Below are 7,761 nucleotides of genomic sequence, written 5' to 3'. Positions count from 1 at the left end.
CCTAGAGCCTGTGCTCCACAACAAGAGAAGCCACCACAAACAGAAGGCTGTGTACCACAACGATGAGTAGCCCCCGCTTGCTGCAACTATAGAAAAGCCGCACGCAGCAACGAAGACCCAACGCAGATTAAAAAAAAAACATAATAATAAGTAGTAGGTTTCTCTTTTTTCCACACCCTCTGAAGCATTTATTGTTTCTAGACATTCTGAGGATGGCTATTCTGAGTGGTTCCAGGTGATACATCTTTGTACATCTGATTTGCGTTTGTCTAACATAAAGCAATGGTGAGCATCTTCATATGTGCTTTTTTTTTTGAACAGTGTGAGTAAAATTTACCCCTTGAAAAAGGGTTATTGAAAGGTTGCCTTGTTTTGAAGTCTATTTCGATTACCTATGCCAAGACATTTTTTGAGGGCTGTTGTCATTTACAGCTCCCCAGGCATTGTGAATATGAAGTGCCTATAAGGTCCAGTTTTAGAATTGTTGTTATGGGAAACAGAAGGCTGCAGGATTTCTGCTGTCCCTCTCTGGTTACTGACACAACCTTAGATGTAGGGAAAGTCCTGTTCCTGGGTTTTAAATTAGAGTGGAATGTGCCTGACCAAACATGTAAGGGCTTCTGTCCCATTCCTTCTTCCCCCTTACCCTTCATCCCCCGAACAAGTATAAACCCCTGCAAAATCACCTGTTGAGGGTGCTGTCTTGTAGAGTGGGATGACCCTAACGAAGGAGTCGGGAGGTCCGAACCCAAACATCAGGATATGTTGAGACCAGGTGATTTTCCAAATGTTATCCAGCCCAGAGAGTCCACCATCCTTTGGGTGTCAGAGGGTTGGTTTAGTAGTATGAGGGCACACTTAGATCTGGAGATTGTGATCCCATGCAGAGGGGACCAGGTACTACATGTTCAAGGGGTGGAATTAGCTGTCATATCCTCCCAAGGTCCTCAGGCCCACAGCAGTCCAGCCTTGGGACCAAATTGGGTCTGTGTCCCAATTTGCTGTGACACTAGCACATTCACTGCGACTAAACAAATTTAGTGATCAGTTTTCATTTCTATAATTTAATTTTAAATTTATAATGGAGTATAGTTGATTTACCATGTTGTGTTCATTTTTGATATACACCAACATGATTCATTTATACAGAGATGACTATATATTCTTTTTGGAATTATTTTCCCATTGAGGTTAGTAAAGTGTGTTGAGAAGAGTTCCAAGTGCTCTACAGCAGGTCCATGTTGATTACAAGTTTTCTCTCTGTAAATATGTATATACTAACTCCAACCTCATGATTTATGCCTCCAACACACCTTTCCACTTTGGTAACCATAAGTTTGTATTCTAAGTCTGGGACTCTGTTTCTGTGTTGTAAGATAGTACCTTTGTATCAATTGTTAGATTACACCAATAAGTAATATTATATGATATTTATCATTGTCTGATTTATGACACTTAGTATGAATGTATCTGTGTCCTTCCAAGTGGCTGCAAATGGCCTTATTCCATTCATTTCATGGCTGAGTAATGTTCCATTGTACATGTCTACCATAATTTCTTTATCCAGTCTTCCTTCCAAGGACGTTTAGGTAGCTTCCAAGTAGAGGCTCTTGTAAACAGGGCTGCATACATTTTGGAGTGCCTGGGTTCTATCAATTTACGTTTTTTTCCAAGATACAGGCCCAGGAGTGGAAGCAGCATATGCTCTGAAGCTCTGTTTTTTAGATTTTTAAGGAATCACCACCCACTTCTCCACAGTGGCTGTTAGAAATTTACATTCCCACCATCAGCTTGTCAGGGTTCCCTTTTCTCCACGCCCTGTCCTGCAATTCAGGTTTTACACTTTGTGAGCTTGGCCATTCTGACTGGTGCGAAGTGATACCTCTTTGTAGTATTAATTTACATTGCCGCCTGTTTTGTTGGCCAAAAATGGAGTAAGCGTTTTTTTCTGAATATATTAAGGAATAACGCATACGGCCTTTTTGGCAAACTGCATCATTGGCGATGCTCAGCAGCTTTGTATGTGCTTTAATGGCGAGTGCAAACTACCTCTTGAAATCCCTTTCCTGCAATTCGGCCTTGCTTACAAGGCCTTTACGAATATTTGGCTCAAGAAATGACTCCGTTAGAGTTGTCAATTACAACCCTGCATGTTTTTGAATTGCAGTGCCCCTGAGCACCAGTTTTCAACTTGTTTAGGGAAGCAGCCACAAAGGGGCAGGATTTCTCCAGACCCATTCCAGTTACTGGGTCACCTGAAGGATAGGGGAATTCTTCTTCCAGATTAGGAAACTAGAGTGGCATATGCCTGTCCAAACATCTAGGGCTTGTGTCTCAGTCCATCCCCCCATTCCCCTTCACACGGAAAATTCCAAGGTGTGCAAAACCGGCTGTTGAGTGTGCTGCCTTCCCAAAGTGAGGAGACTCTAAGGAAAGGAGCTGGGGAACCCGAATACCAGGAGAAGTGGAGATGAGGTGACTTTCCTGAACTCTTCCCGAACAGAAGGTGTACCATCCTCTGGATGTCCCATTCATATTTTAGCTGTAGGAAGGGTCCCCTGCACCTGGTGATATGGGACCCATGGAATGGGGGCCAGGCAGTATTACTCTAAAAGTGCAGCATTTGCTGTCCCATCCTCACCAAGCCTCTCAGACCCATGAGTGTAGAGCCTTAGGTCCCATCCAGCTGTGTGTCTAGATGTGTTCAGTCCAGGTTGCATCACAGCCCTTGAACAAATTTTTAAGAATTTCTCTCTCTCTCACTGTCTTTTTTTTTGTTGTTGTTCTTGTTATTTAATTTTATAATGGGGTATAGCTGATTTTCAATACTGTGTTTCTTCCTGCTCTACATCTATCCACTTGATTCACTTAAAGAGAGACATCAATAAATTCTTTTACAGATTCTTACCAGTCTTATATATCCTTTTCTGGTGACAACAGTGTGCTGAGTCCAGCTGTTTGAGCTATATAGTAGGTCCTGTCGATTACCTATTTTGTTTCTGGAACCGTATCTATGCTAATTCCAACCTCCTGGTTTATGCATCCCCACCCCATGATTCTCCTTTAGCAGCCATAAGTGTGTTTTCTAAATGTGTGACTCTGTTTCTGTTTTGTAATTGAGTTCATGTATAGCCATTTTTAGATACCATCTATAAGTGGTACCTCATGATAAGTCTCTTTTTTATGTCTGACTTATGTCACTTAGAATGATCGTACCTCAGTTTCCACGAGTTGCTGCAACTGGCCTTATTTCACTGATTTAATTGCTCAGTAATATTCCATTGTACATAAATACCACATCTTTTTTATAAATTTTTTACTTCCAAGGACATGTAAGTTGTACCCAAGTCGAGGCATTTCTAAACAGAGCAGCACGAAACGTAGGGGTGCCTGTGTCCTGTCGATTTTTGGTTTTCCCATGATATACGGCCAAGAGTGGAAGTGCCATATGCTCTGTAGCTCTGTTTTTTAGATATTTTAGGAAACACCATACAATTCTCCAGAGTGGCCGTTGGCTATTTACATACCCCCACCCCCCCATCAGCGTAACAAGGCTCCTTTTTCTCCATGTCCTGTGCTGCATTTCTGGTTTTACACTTTTCGAGGATGGCCCCTTTGTCGAATGTGAAGAGAGAATTCTTTGTAGTGCTGATTTGCATTTCGCGCTTGTTTGGATGGCCAAAAGGGCGTATGCGTTTTTCCTGAATATATTTATTTTTATGATGAGGTTTAGCTGATTTCCACTGCTGTGTTTATGCCGCTTTACACCCACTTGATTCACTTAAGAGAGATATCAATAAATACATTTTAAGATTCTTAGTAGTCAGATATACTCTTCTGCGGTGAATACGGTGTGTTGAGTCCAGTTCATTGAGCAATGAGTAGCTCTTCACTCTTATATATTTGGTTTATGGAACGGTATCTGTGCTAATTTCAAACTCTAATTTTATGCATCACCCCACATCACCTTTCCCCTTAAGCAGGCATAAGTGTGTTTTCTAAATGTGTGAATCTGTTCTGTTTTGTAATTCAGTTCATGTGTAGCGATTTTTACGTTCCTTCTATAAGTGATATCTTATGATAAGTTTCTTTTTCTGTGTGACTCATTTCACTTAGAATCATCACACATAAATCCAGTCATTATGATGCTACTAGCCTTATGACATTGATTTCATGGCTGAGTGATATTCCATTGTACATAAGTACCACAACTTCTTTATCCATTTTTCTCTTTCCTGGGATATGTAAGGTGTAGAGATGTCGAGGTTCTTGTAAACAGAGCAGCCATAAATTTTGGGGTGCCTGAGTCCTCTCCATTTTTGGTTTTCGGAAGATATACGCCCATGAGTGGAAGTGCCCCCCTATGCGCTGTAGGTCTGTTTTTTTAGATGTTTTAGGAAACATTATACAGTTCTCCAGAGTGGCCGCTGGCAATTTACATCCCGCCCGTAAGCCTAACAAGGCTCCCTTTTCTCCATGGCCTGTCCTGCATTTCTGGTTTTTACACTTTTTCAGGATGGGCCTTTTGACCCATGCGAAGTGAGACTTCTTTTAGTGCTGATTTGCAGTGCCCACTTATTTGGTTGTCCAAAAAGAACGTATGCATTTTTTTTCTGAATATATTCAGGAAAAAATGCATATGCAAATTTGGCCAACTGCATCATTGTTGAAGTTCTACCGCTTTTCATGTGATTTAAAGGCGAGTCCAATCTACCTCTTGAAAACTGATTCCTGCAATTCTGCATTGCGTTCAAATCCTCTTTGTTGCCTTACCTCAATATATTTTTGGATGATAGTAATCATTTATAACCCTGCAGGTTTGTGAATTGCAGTGCCCCTGAGCTCCATTTTTCAACTCGCATTTTTGTGAGCTGGCCGCAAAACCGCAGGATTGCTTCCGGCCTTACTCTGGTTCCGGGGCGGCAGGCTGAGCCTTTGTTTAATTCTTCTTCCTGATGGGAAATTAGAGTGACATGTGCCCATGCCAGAGCCCTGACTACCAACCTCTGGAATTTTCTGCCAGAAATAAACTTCTAACGTGGTTAAGCCATTGTCACTTTGAGTCTCTGTCCTTTGCTGCTGAAACTAAACATAGCTGACCTAGAATTTGGTACCTGATAGGGGATGCTGCAGGTAACCCCATGCTTATCTTTTTCTTTTTTTATGCTCCAGAGGGACTCAAGGAGCCAGCCAACACCCCAGTGTTTAAAGTCTTCACTCTCTTATTACCATAGCCGCTTGGCCTTCCAACATTCTGGTTGCATAGATACTTTTTTCCCCAGGCGAGCACAGTGATAATTTCCATAACTGTTCCGCTGCTGTATACCACACACTGGTAGGTTTTGCAAGTGCATCTATTTGGCAGAATCACATCCAGAACCATACCTTCAAGGCATTCTGGAAATATGGCTTTATTTCCAGTTCTGCAGAGCAGCCAGCACCCTGGGAAGGCATGTGGAGTGCATCAGTCCAGACTGTTCATTCTGCATTGTCCCTCAATCCAGCCCCGCTTGACAGCTCTTCTTCAGCAGACTTGCCAGGACGTGCTTGCCTTCTTTCCATCATTTCTGCAATTCCTTCTGCCTTGAATCTTGCCTTTCCCCCTCCCTCACTCCTCTGCCCCTGTGAGTTTATGCTTATCTCTCAACCCCTGGCAGAGCAGATCCATCCTGCCTGCTTTGGGATCTGTGCAGCGCTTGGAATAATCCAGTCACTGTCCTTAAGTGAAATATATTATTGGCTCACAGATCCCTCTTCTCCACTAAAACGTGAGCTTCTCAAGGACTGAATGATAAGCGACTGTCGCATCTGTGCCCTCTTCTGCCTCCTACTTCTATCCCAGTCTGGCAGACGCACTGAGGAAATGTTTGTTGAACTAGTGAACATTGACAATGGCTCCAAACTAAGCTACCTCCTCCCTCAGACTGCAGGGTTCAGAGTAGATTCCAGAACATGTATATGTATGGCTGAGTCATTTTGCTGTGCACCTGAAACTATCACAGCATTGTTAATCAGCTATACTCCAATATAAAATAAAATGTTAAAAAAAAAAAAGTGGACTCCAGAGTAGAACCAGCTGTGTGTGAATCTCGGCTCTGCCGGGTCCCAGCTGGGGCATCCCGGGCACACTATGTGACATCTCTGTGCATTAGTTTCCTTCTCTGTGACATGAGTTCAATAACACCCACAGGGTTGTTGGGAGGATTAAACGACGGCACCTGTGAAGCACGACGGCGCCTGTGAAGCACCCAGCACACACATGGAACTCAAACATCAGCTAGTATCATTTTGTGGGTGTCTCTCTCTTGCATGCTCTTCACTTTCCCTTTTTTTCTCCTCTCTCTGTACTTTGCTTATCAGTAACATTTCGCCACAACGAATATTTTCAGAGCCCCAGCACTGTGCCAGGACAAACACAGCCTTGGGGAGCTTGCTGGCTTTTAGGGAGGCAGACACAAACCATGAGCCCCAGCAAAGCATGGCACTTGAATGAGAGGAGTTTTCACCAGTTTCCATGGAAGCGCAGGGGAGAGAGGCAGTCGCCACTGTCGATAGGGGGTCGGGGTGGGGGGAGGACTGGTCAGGAAATGATTTACAGAGGGGGATGGTGATTCTTGCGATGGCTTTTAAAAGAGGCATGGGAGGAAGAGGAGACTTCTGGGCAGAGAGAATAGCGTGTGTAAAGGCAGGGAGATGTCCAACACACAGTGTGGCTTAGAGGACTACCAGTAAAACTAGACCAATGGTTCTCACACTTGAGCTTCCATCGGAATCCCCAGGAAGCCTGGATAATATGCAGATTGCTGGGCTCCTCTCACAGAGTTTCTGCTTCACTAAATCTGGGGTTGGGCCTGAGGTCTTGCATGTCTAGCAAGTTCCCAGGTGGTATTCACGTTGCTGGTCCAGGACCACATTCTGAGAGCACTGGGGGGCCAGAGCATGATGGGGGAGTGGGGAGCAGGGTATAGTGAAAAGGAGAACTGGGCTTCACAAGCTAGCTCAGGCGTGTAGATTTTATAAACAATGACAACAATACTTAAAGAGAAGAGTACACAGGCTTCCCTGGTGGTGCAGTGGTTGAGGGTCCGCCTGCCGATGCAGGGGACACGGGCTCGTGCCCCGGTCCGGGAAGATCCCACATGCCGCGGAGAGGCTGGGCCCGTGAGCCATGGCCGCTGAGCCTGTGCGTCCGGAGCCTGTGCACCACAACAGGAGAGGCCACAACAGTGAGAGGCCCGCGTACCGCAAAAAAAAAAAAAAAAAAAAGTACTGACTAAACATAGTTCCAGGTCCATTTACTTGATTTGATTAGGGGCACAGAGCAGAAAGCCTGTGATCTTAACTCCCATGCTCCCCTTCCCCGGACCCCCCGGAGACTAACCCCCAGTGTGCAGGTAGAGCTGAGCCTGTGCCACATTCCTGAAGGAGCCCAAAATGTCCAGTGAGATGGAGCTGCGGGAGGGGCAGGAAAAGGAGAGGAGGAGGCCTCTCTGTGCCCCATTCCTGAAGGAGCCCAAAATGTCCAGTGAGATGGAGCTGCGGGAGGGGCAGGAAAAGGAGAGGAGGAGGCCTCTCTGTGCCCCCAACTCCAGCAATCACCCCTAAACCAAAAGAGAAAATTGGCTGTGTTATTTTTACACTTGAGGCAATTCAGTGAACTCCAGGCCTTTGTCTTACCGGTTTCATTGCTTTCTCAAGTGCAGAATCTTTAGTGGTCATTTAAAAGCCACTGGAATATTTTCTCCTTAACACTGGTTCCTG

This window comes from Hyperoodon ampullatus, assembly GCF_949752795.1.
Source record: "Hyperoodon ampullatus genome assembly, chromosome: 2".
Lineage (NCBI taxonomy): Eukaryota > Metazoa > Chordata > Mammalia > Artiodactyla > Ziphiidae > Hyperoodon > Hyperoodon ampullatus.
The sequence above is the reverse complement of the archived record's forward strand: the minus strand, read 5'-3'. Positions refer to the sequence as shown.